Source organism: Triticum aestivum, chromosome 5B (genome assembly GCF_018294505.1).
Source record: "Triticum aestivum cultivar Chinese Spring chromosome 5B, IWGSC CS RefSeq v2.1, whole genome shotgun sequence".
NCBI lineage: Eukaryota > Viridiplantae > Streptophyta > Magnoliopsida > Poales > Poaceae > Triticum > Triticum aestivum.
In genome coordinates this window covers 697,768,722-697,788,057 of record NC_057807.1, presented here as the reverse complement: position 1 = coordinate 697,788,057, position 19,336 = coordinate 697,768,722, and the positions used below count along the sequence as shown (strand labels likewise).

General features: G+C 45.3%; 1 pseudogene; it reads left to right on the top strand.

The window, feature by feature from the left end:
- Positions 1–5,448: 5,448 nt before the first annotated feature.
- Positions 5,449–13,111, top strand: LOC123117785 (uncharacterized; annotated as a pseudogene).
- Positions 13,112–19,336: the final 6,225 nt, after the last annotated feature.

Here is a 19,336-nt window from a genome sequence, read left to right as displayed (position 1 = left end):
GGGGTTATGCATTAGAGACAGCTGCATTCACTTTGAATAGGGCACCATCAAAATCCGTTGAGACGACGCCTTATGAACTTTGGTTTGGCGAGAAACCAAAGTTGTCGTTTCTTAAAGTTTGGGCTGCGATGCTTATGTGAAAAAGTTTTCACCTGGTAAGCTCGAACCCAAATCGGAGAAGTGCGTCTTCATAGAATACCCAAAGGTAACTATTGGGTACACCTTCTATCACAGATCCGAAAGCAAGATTCGTTGCTAAGATGGATCCTTTCTAGAGAAGGAGTTTCTCTCGAAAGAAGTGAGTGGGAGGAGAGTAGAACTTGATGAGGTAACTGTACCTGCTCCCTTATTGGAAAGTAGTTCATCACAGGAACCGGTTTCTGTGACAACTACACCAATCAGTGAGGAAGCTAATGATATTGATCATGAAACTTCAGATCAAGTTTCTACTGAACCTCGTAGGTCTTCCAGAATAAGATCCGCACCAAAGTGGTACGGTAATCCCGTTCTATAAGTCATGTTACTAGACCATGATGAACCTACGAACTGAGGAAGCGATGATGAGCCCAGATTCCGCGAAATGGCTTGAGGCCATGAAATATGAGATAGGATCCATGTATGAGAACAAAGTATGGACTTTGATTGACTTGCTCGATGATCAGCAAGCCATGTTAAATAAATGGATCTTCAAGAGGAAGACGGACACTGATAGTAGTGTTACTATCTACTAAGCTCGACTTGTTGCGAAATGTTTTCAACAAGTTCAAGGTGTTGACTACAATGAGATTTTCTCAATTATAGCGATACTTAAGTCTATCCGAATCATGTTAGCAATTGCCACATGTTATGAAATCTGGCAAATGGATGTCAAAACTACATTCTTTAATGGATTTATTAAAGAAGAGTTGTATATGATGCAACCAGAAGGTTTTGTTAATCCTAAAGGTGCTAACAAAGTGTGCAAGCTCCAGCGATCCATCAATGGACTGGTGCAAGCATCTCGGAGTTGGAATATATGCTTTGATGAGTTGATCAAAGCATATGGTTTTATACAGACCTTTTGAGAAGCCTGTATTTACAAGAAAGTGAGTGGGAGCTCTGTAGCATTTCTAATATTATATGTGGATGACATATTGTTAATTGGAAATGATATAGAAATTTTGGATAGCATGAAAGGATACTTGAATAAGAGTTTTTCAAAGCAAGACCTCGTTGAAGCTGCTTACACATTGAGCATCAAGATCTATATAGATAGATCAAGACGCTTGATAAGATTTTTCAATGAGTACATACCTTGATAAATTTTTTGAAATGGTTCAAAATGGAACAGTCAAAGAAGGAGTTCTTGCCTGTGTTGCAAGGTGTGAAGTTGAGTAAGAATCAAGACCCGACCATGGCAGAAAATAGAAAGAGAATGAAAAGTCATTCCCTATGCCTCAGTCATAGGTTCTATAAAGTATGCTATGCTGTGAACCAGACCTATTGTATACCTTGATCTGTGTTTGGCAAAGGAATACAATTTTGATCTAATAGTAGATCACTAGACAACGGTCAAGAATATCCTTAGCGAGGACTAAGGAAATACTTCTCGATTATGGAGGTGATAAAAGAGCCCGTCGTAAAGAGTTACATCGGAGCAAGCTTTTACACCGATCCAGATGACTCTAAGTCTCAATCTGGATACATATTGAAAGTGGGAGCAATTAGCTAGATTAGCTCCATGCATAACATTATAGACATAGAACATTTGCAAAATACATACGGCTTTGAATGTGACAGACCCATTGACTAAACTTCTCTCACGAGCAAAACATGATCATACCTTACTACTCTTTGGGTGTTAATCACATAGCAATGTGAACTAGATTATTGACTCTAGTAAACCCTTTGGGTGTTGATCACATGACGATGTGAACTATGGGTATTAATCACATACAGATGTGAATATTGGTGTTGAATCACATAATGATGTGAACTAGATTATTGACTCTAGTGCAAGTGGGAGACTGAAGGAGATATGCCCTAGAGGCAATAATAAAGTTATTATTTATTTCCTTATATCATGATAAATGTTTATTATTCATGCTAGAATTGTATTAACCGGAAACATAATACATGTGTGAATACATAGAAAAACATATAGTCACTAGTATGCCTCTACTTGACTAGCTCATTAATTAAAGATGGTTATGTTTCCTAACCATAGACATGTGTTGTCATTTGATTAATGGGATCACATCATTAGGAGAATGATGTGATTGACATGACCCATTCCGTTAGTCTAGCACTTGATCGTTTAGTATATTGCTATTGCTTTCTTCATGACTTATACATGTTCCTGTAACTATGAGATTATGCAACTCCCGTTTACCGAAGGAACACTTTGGGTGCTACCAAACGTCACAATGTAGCTGGGTGATTATAAAGGAGTACTACAGGTGTCTCCAAAGGTACATGTTGGGTTGGCGTATTTCGAGATTAGGTTTTGTCACTCCGATTGTCGGAGAGGTATCTCTGGGCCCTCTCGGTAATGCACATCACTATAAGCCTTGCAAGCAATGTAGCTAATGAGTTAGTTACGGAATGATGCATTACGTAATGAGTAAAGAGACTTGCCGGTAATGAGATTGAACTAGGTATTAGATACCGATGATCGAATCTCGGGCAAGTAACATGCCAATGACAAAGGGAACAAAGTATGTTGTTATGCGGTTTGACCGATAAAGATCTTCGTAGAATATGTAGGAGCCAATATGGGCATCCAGGTTCCGCTATTGGTTATTGACCAAGAATAGTTCTAGGTCATGTCTACATAGTTCTCGAACCCGTAGGGTCCGCACGCTTAAGGTTTCGATGACAGTTATATTATGAGTTTTGATGTACCGAAGGAGTTCGGAGTCCCGGATGAGATCGGGGACATAACGAGGAGTCTCTAAATGGTCGAGATGTAAAGATCGATATATTGTATGACTATATTCGGAGTTCGGAAAGGTTCCGAGTGATTCGGGTATTTTTCGGAGTACCGGAGAGTTACGGGAATTCGCCGGGAGTATATGGGCCTTATTGGGCCATACGGGAATAGAGCAGAGAGGCCAAAAGGAAGGAGGCCTGCACCCCCCCTCTGGTCCGAATTGGACAAGGGGCACAGCCCCCCTTTCCTTCTCCCTCTTCCCCTCTTTTCCCTTCTCCTACTCCAACAAAGGAGGTGGAATCCTACTAGGACTAGGGAGTCCTAGTAGGACTCCACACTTGGCGCGCCCCCTCCTAGGGCCGGCCTCCTCCCCCCTTGCTCCTTTATATACAGGGACAAGGGGGCACCCCATGACACACAAGTTGATCTACGGATTGTTCCTTAGCCGTGTGCGGTGCCCCCCTCCACCATATTCCACCTCGGTCATATCGTCGCGGAGTTTAGGCGAAGCCCTACGCCGGTAGAACATCATCATCGTCACCACGCCGTCGTGCTGACGGAACTCATCCCCGACGCTTTGCTGGATTGGAGCCCGGGGAATGTCATCGAGTTGAACGTGTGCTGAACACGGAGGTGCCGTACATTCGGTGCTTGGATCGGTCGGATCATGAAGACGTACGACTACATCAACCGCGTTGTCATAACGCTTCCGCTTACGGTTTACGAGGGTACGTGTACAACACTCTCCCCTCTCGTTGCTATACCATCACCATGATCTTGCGTGTGCGTAAGAAATTTTTTGAAATTACTACGTTCCCCAATAGATGTTGTTTTATGTGTAGAAAAGAAAAGTTCTCGGAATGACCTGCAAATCCACGGAGGCACTTTTTAGAATTAATAAGAATTTCTGGGCGAAAGAAATACACCAGGGGGCCTAGGGCCTGTCCACGAGACAGGCCCCCCTGTAGGGCGCGCCCGCCTATCTCGTGGGCCCCCTGGACCTCCACCGACATCAACTCCAACTCTATATCTTCCGTCTCGCGGAGAAAAAAATCAGAGAGAAAATTTCATCGCGTTTTACGACACGGAGCCGCCGCCAAGCCCTAATCTCTCTCGGGAGGGCTGATCTGGAGTCCGTTCGGGGCTCCGAAGAGGGGGATTCGTCGCCATCGTCATCATCACCATCCTCCATCACCAATTTTATGATGCTCACCGCCGTGCATGAGTAATTCCATCGTAGGCTTGCTGGACAGTGATGTGTTGGATGAGATTTACCATGTAATCATGTTAGTTTTGTTAGGGTTTGATCCCTAGTATCCACTATGTTCTCAGATTGATGTTGCTATGACTTTGCTATGCTTAATGCTTGTCACTAGGGCCCGAGTGCCATGATTTCAGATCTGAACCTATTATGTTTTTATGAATATATGTGTGTTCTTGATCCTATCTTGCAAGTCTATAATCACCTATTATGTGTTATGATCCGACAACTCCGAAGTGACAATAATCGGGATACTTCTCGGTGATGACCGTAGTTTGAGGAGTTCATGTATTCACCATGTGTTAATGTTTTGGTCCGGTTCTCTATTAAAAGGAGGCCTTAATATTCCTTAGTTTCCGCTAGGACCCCGCTGCCACAGGAGGGTAGGACAAAAGACGGCATGCAAGTTCTTTTTCATAAGTACGTATGACTATTTACGGAATACATGCCTACATTACATTGATGAACTGGAGCTAGTTCTATATCACCCTATGTTATAACTATTGCATAAGGAATCGCATCCGGCATAATTATTGATCACTGATCCATTGCCTACGAGCTTTTCATATATTGTTCTTCGCTTATTTACATTTCCGTTGCTACTGTTACAACTACTAAAAAACTCAAAAACATTTATCTTTACTGTTACTACTGTTACCATTACTATCATACCACTTTTGCTACTAAATATTTTGTTGCAGATACTAAGTTATCCAGGTGTGGTTGAATTGACAACTCAACTGCTAATACTCAAGAATATTCTTTGGCTCTTCTTGTGTCGAATCAATAAATTTGGATTGAATACTCTACCCTCGAAAGCTGTTGCGATCCTCTATACTTGTGGGTTATCAATGCTCTTAGGAGACACTGTAGAAAAGTCGCTCTGGGCGAACCAACCAGTGGTTGGATGGTTAGAGGGACTGTGGTATCTCCAGCCCACCACGGTGCAAATCCTGGTGCTCGCATTTATTCCTGGATTTATTTTAGGATTTCCGGCGATGTGTATTCAGTTGAAGGAGACGTTCCCGTCGACGACGAGGTGGCTACGATGACTTCATAAATTTCAAGATGATATGTCGGATCAGCCATTCGGAGGTGGTCATAGGGGTAGGTTGTGCATGTGTGCATTCATAGGGGTGGAGTGTATGCGCGTGTATATGAGCGCGTGCGTCTGAAATGCGTTGAAAAAAGTCGCTCTGGTAAAATAAGTAAAAAAAAAAAGGAAAAGTCAGCTGTTGAAAAGTGACAGCAGTAGCAATAGAGTATCCTTCCTTCTATAGCACAGCACGCGGCTGCTTCTTCCGTCTCATCCAATTCCCATCGTCGACAGATCCAATCCACTCTCAAATCCAATTCCGTCTGTTGAGAGATCCAATCCACTCACGATTCCACTCCAATCCAATCAGCCTCCAAATCGATGCTAACGATGCATCTCATCGGCTAGCAGCAGCACGCCGGAGGGGATCCATCGATCTGCCAGATCCACCGCCACCCGCGGGAGGTGGGCAGTGGAGCGCCGGTGGGGGGATGAGGAGCCGCGTCCTCGGAGCAGTGCGCTGCCACCTCGGCCGCATCTCAGCGCTCGCTTCTATCTAGGGTTTCAACCACTCTGAATCCCGGCCGGCCATGGAGTTGCCGCCGCACAATCGCAATGTCGACCGAGATGAGGACAGAATCAGCGCGCTCACTGACGACCTCCTCATCGGAATCCTTGAGCGCCTTGACCTGCGCAAGGCGGTCCGCGCCGGCGCCCTCTCGACGCGGTGGTGTCACCTCCCCTACCGGCTATCGCGCATGCACCTCAACGTCGGTCACTTCCAAGGCGCCACGCTGCTCTAGGTCATGGACGCCTTCACGGGCGCGGCACAGAGGTTGCTCTCTGTGGTGGTTCCTCTGCCGGGGACGAGTGAGACAGTGCTGCCACCATCATTCCCATAAAAGCCCTCGTCCTCAGCTTCTACATGTCATCCCCTCACCTGAGCTCCATAGGCCGCACCATCTAGGACGTTGTGGGCTACGGCAAGACCGAATGCCTTGAGATCTGCATATCCTCGCCCTGCTGCTCGCGGAGATTGGACAGCAGTTCATGTCCTTCTCCCGTGCCTACCCAGTCGCCTTCTCGTGGCTCACCAGCCTTACACTAAAGCGCCTTGCGTTTGGCCCTTCCGACGTCACCGAGCTCATTAGCGCTTGCGGTAGGCTTAGGCACCTCACCCTGAGACTCTGCAGACTGATTGATCCACGCTCCACACTCAAGATTGACGTGCCGTGCTCTGGGATCCAGGAGCTCGAGTTCTTTGGCTTTGGGTGCACACAGATCGAGCTCATTTCTGCACCCAAGCTTATGCAAGTGTGGTGCCAAAATTGGCTCTTCAAGAACCCTCCAGTGTGCTTCGGCTACGTTCCTGAGCTTCGCGTTGTAAGACTCCTTTCTAAAGCCGTGGCATGGCACACGTCATTCACGATGAGCGAGTGCCTGTCAAAGAGTGCAACGAACCTGTCGAAATTGCATCTTGATTTCCTCCACCAAATGGTAAAGCTAATTTCTACGCACATCTTAAATATCTTCTGCATCTACATGCCATATGTTCTTCTCTACCAATTTCAGATGTGTATTTATGTTCTTGCTGCAGATTTGGATTCAGCCAGAACATCCGAAGCAGCTCACTGCTATATTCAGAAACCTCACCTCTGTGTTTCTTTTGGGTATCTTCAATGAGTGTGATCTGAGCTGGACACTATTTTTCCTTGAAGCTGCACCTGCCCTACATAATATCGCAGTAAGTATTAATTACCCTTCTTTTTAATTTAGCCCACATCTTAGCATGTTCTCATTTTTACAATGATATGCTTTGCTGATATTCAGCATTAAAAACATAGGAACAAGTTAATCTAATTCCCAACCACTCACCAACTTATCACAAATACTAAAATTAGTGCATAGAAGATGTATTGTAATTTTGCAGCGAGGCAATGTCCATGCAAGACCAAAAAAACTTCCAGATCGTATCTCGTGTTGGAGTTCTCCAAAGATCCATCCAATGTTTTTTTCGAGGAGGAAAGCCATGGCCTCTGTTCAAGTCCTGGAAACAGCCTCTTACAGAAATGTAAGGAAAGGCTGCGTACTATAGACCCAAAGTGGTCGGACCCTTCCCCGGACCCTGCGCAAGCGGGAGCTACATGCACCGGGCTGCCCTTTCTAAAGCCATGGCCTCTGCATCGAGTTATGCACATTTTTTTTGAACCGGGCTATTCCCCTTTCCATTATAATGAAATAATGGAAATACAACCAAATCCAGGAGTCTAAAAAAGGAAAGGGAAAAAGCGAGCTCAGAGCATCTCCAGGAAACCCACTGTGGAACGCTCGCAATTGAAACGTCCGCCATGGGGCGAGAACCCGGAGGCACCTCAAAACCGCAACATCGAGGAGTGTCTCAACCCACAAAAACTACAGGACAAGTTTCAAAAGGGCCGATGCAGGGCAATAGTAAAGTCTGGAGATAGAAAGCAACTGGTGGTGAAGAATCGTTCCCCATCAGGCAGAAAAACATAGCACCGTGTATAAAATTGACAGAGGTTATTCAGGCAAAGCTCGCATCGACCCAACCGTACGCCAGACCACCCTAGCATTAGGGCACTGGAAGAAGATATGTAAGTAAGTCTCTCTACACTCACAGAAGGAGCATTGTGGGTTGCCAGCCCAATTTCTCCATTTCATAACATCTCTGGTAAGTACGGCATCCTGGAAAAGTTGCCACAGGAGGATTTGGATTTTACTAGGCAACTTGGCCTTCCAAATCCAACGATAATCGCAGCCAGCTAAGTTTCTTTCAAGATACAAGTACATTGATTTTGTAGTATATCTCCCGTTTGGACCCAACGGCCATTCAGTTCTGTCATGATCGCGGGACAGATTGATTTTATCAATTTTTCCAACCATCTCAGCTAGCTGAGCGAGATCCACAGACAGTCTACGCCTGAACAAGGTCCCAGGATCCCATTCTTGAAATTGAGCTATAGTATCGTCTGGAAAGTTTGCGATACTAAATAGGACAAGGAAAGTAGCTCGCAAAGGAGCTTGACCATCAAACACATCGTGCCAGATTCTGGCAACATCCCCAGACTGGATAATCAGTTTCCTACCAGCCATATAGAAATCTTTGACCTTCAGCAATCCTTTCCAAACAGGTGAGTAATTGAATTTATTAGTGACCCCAGCAACCGAAGTCCTGTTAAGATACTTGTCATGGATAATTTCCTTCCGGAGCTCCTGCCCGTGTCTAATTTCCACCACCACTTGACCACTAGAGATATACTCCCTCTGCACAGAAATATAAGACCTTTAGATCACTAAAGTAGATCACTACTTTAGTGATCTAAAAGGTCCTGTATTTCTTTACAGAGGGAGTATATTGCTTATGGAGGTCTTTGACCGCAAGCCCAGCTTTATTCTTAGATCAACAGACACGGGTCCACTTGACCAAGTGGTACCTCTTGTTAGTTTTGCCCCTGCACCAAAAGAATTTTCGACGCTATTTATCTAGCCTGTCAATAAAGGATTTAGATAATAGGAACATTGACATGTAGTAGTACGCAATGCTAGACAAGGAGGAATGGAGAAAACAGAAAAGTTAGTCTACCCCCTGAGGAGGCAGAATTACCTATCCAGGAATCACACCTTTTCAGGTATCTGACAGCCACAAACTCCCAGTCAATCTTTCTTAACGACGAGTAGCTCACCGGCACTCCCAGGTATTTCATGGGAAAGTGACCGGTCCGACAACCAAAGAGATCAGCGTATTTCTGAAGGATGAGATCATCTCCACCCTCACACAGTACTTCGCTTTTGAGGAAGTTGATTTTCAATCCGGACATACGTTCAAACATGTATAGGAGGAGTTTAAGATTCACAGCTTTATCTATATCATCCTCTATACATAACACCGTGTCGTCGGCATATTGCAAAATTGCAACCCCATTTGGAATGAGATCCAAGGCCAAACCTGTAATCAGGTTATTTTTCTGAGAATTCAAAACCATCTTGGTTAAGCACTCAGCGGCCAAGTTAAAGAGGAATGGGGACATGGGGCGCACCCCTTTGTGGCTTTGGAAGTATGGACCCATTGTGTTATTGATTTTCACACTAAGAGTCCCATTATGCAGGATCTTCTCGATCCAACTGATCCAACTGCACCACTTCTCGTCAAAGCCCCTAAGTCTATGACATTCAAGCAGGAATTCCTAGTTGACTTTGTCATATACTTTTTCATAATCAAGTTTGAGCACTATTCCAGTTTTCTTCTTAATGTGTGAATGATGCAGAATTTCATGTAGGGATAAAATCCCATCCATGATATTACGCTTCTTAATAAATGCATTTTGATGGCGACTGATGAGCACATCAGTATATCCCACCACCCGATTGTCAAGAACCTTGGTAATCAGTTTGTAAGGACAGTGGAGAAGATAGATGGGGTGAAATTCCTTGATTTGTTTTGCTCCATTGAGCTTGGGGATAAGAGTAATGACACCGTAATTAAGCCTCTCCACGTCTAGAGTTCCATCATGAAATGCTTTAAACAAATTCATGAGATCATGCTTAACTATATTCCAACAGAATCTGTAGAATTCTGCTGGGATGTTGTCAGGGCCCGGCGTCCAATTGCTATCCATAGCAAATAGGGCACTTTTGACCTCCTCTTCACTAAACGGCCTAGTCAAGAACAGATTATCCTCAGGGGTTAGTTTCTCGTCCTCACTCCATGTGTCATGGTCAAGGTGGAAAAGATTTCCCGTTGCAGGCCCAAACAAGTCATTGTAATAGGCTGTAGCATGCTTAAGAAGATCATCAATCCCCTCAATCACCGTATCCCCACAAGTAAAAGAATGAATAGTGTTTTTCCTCTTTTTTCCATTGGCAATCCTATGAAAAAAAGAGGTGTTCTGGTCTCCTTTCAGCAGTCATGTCTCATGGGACTGTTGGAGCCAAAACATTTCTTCATTAACCAGAATACCGAAAAAGGCTTCTGCCCCGCTGTATATATAAAGCACATATCAACATCACCCAGTACAAAAGCACGCCACCACAACACACGCACACACCCAAGGCAGGATATATAGGCGCTGAGTGCAGAAACACCATCCCTAGCACTATCGCGAAGAGACAAAGCCACATACGACGAACCGTGGACTCCAAGACGGCGCCTTTAGGAAGGATACGACACCAGAGCGCCTTCACCGCCCGATCCAAGGAGTAGAGTTTCCCCTGGAGCCGCACGAAGGGCAGAGAGAGCCGCGATGATGCCTTCAAGAAGGAACGAGCTTCATCGCCGCCGGTCCGTCCGAAGATAGAACAGGTTTTCACCTCGGACAACACTCACCGCCACCGATCGCCACACCCCGGATACTATGCTGCCCACACGGCCATGGCCACCGGGCAACACCAAGCCACGGGCTCGGCCCAAGAGCACCACGCAACCACCACCCCCAGGGCCGCCGCCCCGGCATCCAAGACCTAGACACCATCTCACCCGAGATCCGCCACTACTCCAACCAAAGAGACGAGCGGAAAGATCCCGACTTTCCCACCCCTGGACATCCCCCAACACCGAGACCCAATAGGCTGGCCAAAACGGGCCTCAATCGACTTGTCCTGCCGCATCGGGCGCGGGACGAGCTCGGTCTTGCTGCACCATGTGTGAGACGAGGTCGGTCCTGCTGCACCGTGCGCGAGATGAGCTCGGTCCGATGAGACCGTGCGCGAGACGAGGTTGGTCCCGCCGCACCGGGTGCGAGAAGAACGATGGACCTTGGCTGGTAAAGGGCCAGCCCTTCGACAGAAGTAGAGCCTGGACGACAAGGAGATGAAGCGAAGGTTGACAGGGTCCTACCGCAGACGAGCTGACAGCGGAGTAGAGCCAGCCGTCGCTGCGGGAAGAGCCGCCGATCCACCGTGTAGCCGCCGCGCCGCCGGACGGCCGCCGCATGGACCATACATCATCACGGCCACCCACGGACGGAGCAGCACCCACGCCGGGCTACTGCCCCAACCCGCACTGCCCACCAGATTCCAGCCTCGAGGCCCGGGCGACACGCAACCACCCGAAGCCTCTGCTCCGCCGCCACCATCCGCCCATCCGGGACTCCACCCGCTCCCCGCGCCGCAGGTCGCACCCCAGGCCGCAGATCCGACCGGATCTGGTCAGAGGTCGAGCCCCTCGCTGCCACCAGTCCGCCGGCGGCGCCCCCTTTGCCCGCACCTGGCCGCATCAGAGCCACCGCCATGGAAGTCCACACGACGCAGCCCCCCGCGTCGGATCTCGACGTCCATGACCCCGCCGCCGCCGCTCGCCGTCACGCCACCGTACCCCGCGTCAGCACATCGCCGCCGCCATACACCAGATCCCTCGCGCACTAGTGCCAAGCGAGGGAGGAAAAGCCCCGCCGCCGCCCACGCCGGCCGGGCAAACGCACCCAGGCGGCGGCGAGGAGAGAGGGAGGAGAGGGGGGCCTAGGCCGGCGGCGGCTAGGGTTTGCCCTCCCGGTCGCATGCGGGGGCGACGCGGGAGGGAGAGGGGGGAGAGGGAGCCAAAGAGCCTCCAAGCCTCCAGAATCCGGGAGACAACTCTGTAGATCATTAACCAGAATAGAGTTTAGTTCATCAAGAAGAGATGCCCCGTAGTCAAGCAAGTCAGGATCTAATGAATCTGTGTTCTTCTTGATTTTCTAAATCAGCCAACTCATTCTTAATATCTGATTTTCTCTTCTCATAACCAAATTTATTAGAACCCCAGCCTTTAAAGAACTTTTTAAAACGTTTGAATTTGATGTTCAGCACATCAATAGGATCAGATGAATTGACAGGTTTGTTCCAGATTTTCTCCACTAAAGGAAGGAACTCCTCGTTTTTCGTCCAACACATTTCAAAGCGAAACTCTCTAGGTTTAGGAGCTCGAGGAGGGCTACTATTAGTAGCTAAAAGGAGAGGGTTATGATCAGAGACATCTCTGACCTGTTTCCTCACAGTTACCTAAGGAAAAAGATCTTCCCATTCTTCACTCATCAGAATTCTATCAAGCTTCTCTAAGTTGGGATGGGCTTGTTTATTAGACCAAGTGATGCACACAGCCCTCTTGATTAAAATTATTTATTACAAAGTATTTTGGTTGAAAGAAATACAAGGAATATAGTTGTAATTTCATAAGAACCCCGGAACCGGAAGCATATTCAATTATGTTACTTTACCTAGGATTTACTTTATGCAAATTCCTCCAAAACTTGATAAGGGCCTAAACTTACATTTTAATTGCAAATGTTGTCACGTTGTCCTTCATGGGTTGGTGGCAAGTTTTCATTAACATGTGTTATTTACTTTTTATGTCCTTGCTTGAAGTTATCTCGACATTTTTGTATCATGACGCTCGAGAACAGTGCCGAGAAGACCAATGTGGCGTGGAAGCCATCCAAAGATTTGAAGCACCTGAACTTGAAGGTGCTGCTGATCTTTGGGTGTGAGGATGAATATAAGGTGACAAACTATATAAGGCTTGTCATGGGATGGGCTGTGGGCTTGAACAGTATCGTGCTGAATGGTGAATACCCATGCGAGGACTGCAATGCAACTGACCTTGAAAGGTCCAAGCTGGGTAAAGCATCCAAGGTGGGTGAAGCTAGCAGACGTCGGATTAAGGAGCGACTCGCACATGGATCATCCTCATCTGTGGAGATAATTATCTGTTGACGGATATGGTCAAGGAATGCTAGTAGTCTCATAACGCTTGCAGGCTTAGAGCAGCTGGAGCAATGACTGTGTGAGGCGCAACCAGCTGTGATTGTAATTTATATCTATTGATAGCCTGAGAATACTTGTTTGATGTGGACCTTGCAGTGTAGCTAAATTATGTGTGTACTGTAATCTGGCTGCATGCTTTATCTTCGAATTTACCAAGTAATTGCCAAATATTTGTGCATGTACTGACAAATTCTTGAGGCGTTTTCTTTTTGCCGAGAAAACTTTCCATGCACTGAGAAATCCCCTACTGTATGCTGTTTTATGCCTGGAGGGTGTCATTCAAATACTTGAGGCGTTCTCTGTTTGGAATGTGACTGACTGAAAGGGTGCAAATTAATTGAGTTATGCTATTTTATAGGGAAACGTTGCACACCGGCTGACCGGCCTAACCGTGCGCCGGTCGAGTGCGCAGCGTACGATCCGCATTGATCGGCTGGCTCCTGTTGCACCAACGACCCACATGCTGGTGGGCCTTGGCCGCTTTTTTTTTTATTGAGCTGCCCGACCACTTTTCTTCCCATGCTTATCTCTATTCCCAGCCGTGTCCACTCGTTTGTTTTTCTTTCTTTTTTTCGTTGTAATTGCCAAGGACAACGCGGAGGAGCTCCAACCGGTTGATAACTTGATATGGAGCTACAACCGGCGAGCCGTTTTGATGGACCGGCGTGATTTTTTGCCGTGACCGGGGCCGATGAGCCATTTTTTGCTGCAACCGACGAGTAGTTCTGATGGTACCGGTGTGATCTTTTGCGATGACCAGCGACGGCAGTTTTTTTACTACAAACGACGAGTTGTTTTGCTGGGATAGTGTGTTTTCTTGCGGTGACCACTGGCGGCGAACTTTTTCCTTTTTTGCTACAAACGATGAGTTGTTTTGCTTGGACTGGCCAGAATTTTTGTTGCATCCTAGTGATGGCAAATCCTTTTTTTTTCCTGTAACCGGCTATCATTTTTGCTGGGACTGGCGAGGCTTTTTGTTGAGACCGGCGAGAATTTTGTGCTGCGGCCGACCAATGGCAATTTACTTTTTTGCTGGAACCGGCGATCAATTTTGCTGGGAGCGGCGAGAATTTTTGTTGTGATCGGCAACCGACGAGATTTTTTGCTATGACCCGACGATTGTGAGTAATTTTTTGTTTTGCTAGCGATCATTTGTGCTCGGACCGGTAAGAATTTTTTTTGCGACAGACGAGAATTTTGCTACGACCCAGCGATGGCAAGCCTTTCTTTTGTTGGAATCGTCGGTCATTTTTGCTGGGACCGGTGAGAATTTTTGTTGCGATCGGCAAGATTTTTTGTTGCTGAGTATTTATGGAGCTTTTTTGCTGTAATATAACCAGATTATTTGTTGGGACCAGTGAGAAATTTTGTTGTGACCGGCTAGATTTTTGTTGCTGAGTATTTATGGAGTTCTTTTGATGGAGATTATTTGCTAGGACTGGCGAGACGGAAAGCTGCAACCGGCAAGATGGTTTGTTGGGACCAGCACATGCCATGCAACAACAAGCTTTTTGCGTGAGGCAACGGCGTCGAGTTACGATGGTGATGCAGAGCGGCGGCAATGAGCTGCGACGGTGGGTGTGGCATTCATGGTCGCCTCCCAGCTTCCACGTCTTCGCTTGAAGCTTTTTGAGAGACAGTTGTAGCTTTCTCAGCCGACGGTCATAGCATTTTTCATTGCTGGTTGCAGCTGGTCCGCGTTTTGGTCGCAGTCTATGCTTTCTCTGGTTGCAGCAGAAGAAGGTTTCTCGGCCGCCGGTGGCATTTTTCTGTGCTGGTTGCAGCTAGTCCGCGCTCTGGTTGCAGTCTATGCTTTCTCTGGTTGCAGCAAAAAGCGACACCGATAGTAGTTTTCTCCGTCGCCGGTCGTAGCATTTTTCTACGCTGGTTGCAGCTCCTCTGCGCTCCGGTTGCAGTCTATGCTTTCTTTGGTTGCAGCAAAAAGTGACATGGATAGTAGCTTTCTCGGCCGCTGGTCGTAGCATTTTTCTGTGCTGGATGCAGCTAGTCCGCGCTCCGATCACAGTCTATGCTTTCTTTGGTTGCAGCAAAAAGCGACACCGATAGTAGCTTTCTTAGCTGCCGGTCCTAGCATTTTTCTATGCTGGTTGCAGCTCCTCCGCGCGCTGGTTACAACCCCAACTTTCACTAGTTGCAACAAAACGTGATGTCGGCCGTAGCAATTTGGCACACTGGTTGCAGCTTCGCCGTAGCCGGTTGTAGCTGGGAGCATCCTGCCGGGATGCTACGACCGATGGTGTGCGTGGCCCGAATGCTGCAACCGGCATGGGGCGCGACTGGGAGCAATCGATCAGTATGCTGCAACTGGCATGGTGCGCGGCATCTGACATGATGGCTTCCTCTGCAACCGGGCGCTTGCTTTTGCTTGAACCGGCAACAACGAATGCTACACCAGCAATGGTGTGTGCTGAAACGGGAGACAATGGATACTACGGCCGGCAAGCGACGCTACGGCCGGCGATGGCGAGCGCTGCTGCTAACGAGCACACGATGGTGGCGCTGCGAGTCGCGGCCGATCGACGGCAAGAAAGATGAGTCGCGATCGGCGGAGACGAGCGGCGGCCGTGGTCCACGACTGGCAAGGGGACAGCGGCGTGATGTACGAGTACGTATACGGGTACACGAGGCGAGTGTTGCGGGTGAGCTGGGCTGGAACGCGGGCGTTGATCTAGAAGGACGCAAACCACGTACATGTACAATAAATGCAAAGGACTGGGAAGGAAAGATACGAATGCATCGAGTGGTTGCGCACCCCCGATCGTGCGGCTGGCGAGCGACCGGCCTAGTGCTTGCGCCGGTTCGCCGGCGCCTATCAGCCCCCTATTTTATATCTGACGGGAAGCCTATCACATTGCTCATGGAAAATGGCTGGCAGTAGAACAGGATAGCATGCATTTGGCAATAATCTACAGTTTGGTCTAACATATACTTCCTCCGTTCCGAAATGTAAGTCTTTGTGGAGATTCCACTATAAACCACATACGGATGTATATAGATGCATATTAAGAGTAGATTCATTCATTTTCCTCCGTACATAGTCCATCTAGTGGAATCTCTAGAAAGACTTATATTTAAGAACGGAGGGAGTATTTGCATAAAAAGGATGTATCAAGAAACGAGACGGTCTTATAGAATCACATCTATAAGAGTTTGTGCTATAGTATCTTTTTCTCTCGAAGGGACTACAAAAATTTCCCTAGTAGGAACATGATCTTTATTCCATCATTTTTGCTACATGGTCTACCAATGTTGGTGATAAAATTTTGAGGATAACCCTAAACCCAAAAAACAGTAGAGGTGTTTTAGCCTTTTACATTAGCAGCCCTCAGAAATTATTCAAAGGTAGCATTCCCTGCATGCTGCTGCATTTGTTGTGACGGATCGTCCTCCGTCATGCATAATTGGATTAACCATCATTCTATTGTATCCCTACTAAAGAGCCACTTGCCGCAAGTATCCTGCGTCAACAATATGCATGATTCAATTGATTGTTGCCAGCAATAGTGGCTGCCAATTAATGAAAGCTGTAGTTCAGAAGCAGTTGCTCTTGTAGAGGATTTGGCAGTTTCAGCCGCGCCTTCAGGTTTTAGGTGCACCCACCCATATGAATGTGTGCAGTTTGCAAGAAACGAGAATAATCAGAGTTTTTTTTAATATTTAGTGAAGTTTTTTAGCTTTTCTTTGAACCTTCTCATGGTATTTGTTACCAACATTAATATCCATAGATTTCTGAAAAACGGAAAATATTGGTCAGACTTTTCAAACAGTTCATATAAATATTGCTTTGAGACATTCTACTCAGATGATCTGTGACAACAGAATTATTTGTATTTAAGAAATCAATATTAACCTGCTTTGTGCAAATCGCAAATTGTAGTAAGTCTGAAGTTGTTCACAAGAAGTTCTCAGTTCTAAATTCAATACGTTCTTCTTTTGAAGTGTTTTGCTAGGGCTAAGATTGCGGGACCTTGTGCTCAAATTTGCAAAGTAGGGCCTGATTGTGTGCGTGTAAGTCCCCGATTCCCAGACCACCACACGGCTAGGCATGGTAATAGTCTTCCATGCAACCAAACACTTCCCTCCAGCGACCACCTTCTTCCCTTCCTAGAAGTAACAATTTTTCCAGACTAATTGAGCGTTGAATTGATCAGAATGAGACGCCCTCCCCATGATAGAAAAGTGGATAGCCTGCCAGATAATATTTTATCCACCTTTTGGATCACAAGCCATGTGGTATAGACAAAGGGTACCCTAGGTAAGTGCATGTAAAGTCTGAGACAGTGCATTCCAAAATGGCAGCAGAGGCTCAGCGATATCTTCTTGGTTCATATTTCTAGAACCAAAGATGCTTTTGCTGAAATTGATGTGTAAGGCGGTCAAGTACGAAAAAATGACGAGTATGTGCTTGGTCACACTAGCTTGTCCAATTTCCCCTTTGAGCAGTAGTAACGTGTCATCAGCATAATGCGCTATCCCCAGCCATTCGATCGGGTCCGCAACTAGGATCAAGTGGTAGGTTGAGAGAGGGCCACCCAGGCCTGGCCCTGACGGGGGAGGGGCGGCTGCCTCGGGCCCCGAAAATCCCCAAAACCAAGGGGCCCAACAAGGGGAACATGCTTGTACTGCCATATTGGGCCTAGGCCAACTACCAAAGCCCTAACAACATCTACAACCGGGTGCCCCATGGGAACTCCTATTGGACGCTCGCTGCGGCAAGCAGTCGGCGCTTCGCATAGGGCAGGTGCGAGGGAGCGACCGAGTGGGCCGGCCCGTTTAGCGTTACAGCAGACCCCGGTTTTGGAACCTTCTATGATGTTTCCAGCCGGGTTTTTCCGGTTTTTTCTTTTTCAGTTTCTTTTTCATTTTTGTTTTTCTATTTCTCTTCTTTTACCTTTTTCTTTTTTCTGTTTCCTTTTTTCTGTTTCTTTTTTCTTTTCCTTTTTTTTCTTTTCAAGTTTATTTTCAAAAAAAAATCCGAATTTCATTTTTTTTCCTGTTTTTCAGATTTTGTTCAACAATTCAAAAAATGTTCCCATTTCACAAATTTGTTCATAAATTCAAAAAATGTTCCTGCTTTCAAATTTTTGTTCTGAATTTTCAGGAAATGTTCCTGTTTTTTCAAAAATTGTTCAAATTATTTTTATTCATTTTTTGAGAAATTTGAAAATTAATGGCATGGATTAAAAAAATGCCTGTTTTCAAAAAGTGTTCACAAATTTCAAAAAATGTTCTTATTTTTCAAATTTTTGTTCATGTATTAAAAAATGTTCTTCTTTTTCAAATTTTTCAAAGAATGTTCTTATTTTTTAAATCATGTTCAGTTTATGCAGCTGAAAAATGTTCACCTATGTAAAAAATGTTCACACTTTCAAACAATGTTCGAAGCACTAGAAAAAAGTTTCCGCTTCAACTGTTTGGTCATGTATATAAAAAATGTTCTCCTTTTCAAAATAGTTCTCAGTTAAAAGAAATTCGTTTTGAATTTAAAAAGTTGTCCCCATTTTCAAATTTTGTTCACCAATTCCAAAAAAATTATTCACAAATTCAAAAAATGTTCTTATTTTCAAATTTTTGTTCATGTATGAAAAAATGTTCTTGTTTTTCAAAAAATGTTCTTAGTTTTTTAAATCATGTCAGTTTAAATTTTTGTTCATGTATGAAAAAATGTTCTTGTTTTTCAAAAAATGTTCTTAGTTTTTCAAAAAAAAACATTTTCTGAAATCATGAATATTTTTTTTAAACAGGAACATTTTCCAAATTCCAAAACCAAATTTGGAAATGTGAACAAATTTTGAAATTCCTGGACAAAATTTGCAAACACGATTTTTTAAAGTGGAAGAATTTTAAAATCCAAAAAATGAAAAGATGAAGAATTTTTGGAATTTGCGGAGGAAATTTGAAAACAAGAACCTTTTTAAAATTTATGAAGAAAATGAACAAAAACATTCCAAACATTTTTTGTGAAACAAGAACAATTTTTTAAATGCCCGAACATTTTTTAAATGATGAACATTTTTTCCAAACTACGAACATTTTTTAACAATTGAACGTTCTTTCGAAATACGAATAAATTTTAAACTTCTGAAACAATTTTCAAAACAAAGAAACAAAAAAATGAAAAAGGAACACAGAAAAAATAAAAGAAAGAAGAAAAAGAAACAGAAAAAAGGATTAAAGAGATGAAACAGAAAAATAAAAAATAAAAACGAAAGAAAACAATAAAACTGGTATAAAAATAAAAAACCGGTTCAGGGAACCTTCTGGAAGGTTCCCAAAACCGGCTGCCTCGCTGTAAGGAAGTGGGCCGGCCCAGGTCTTGCGCTCGGGGGAGATCGCCTGTGCGAATGCCCGA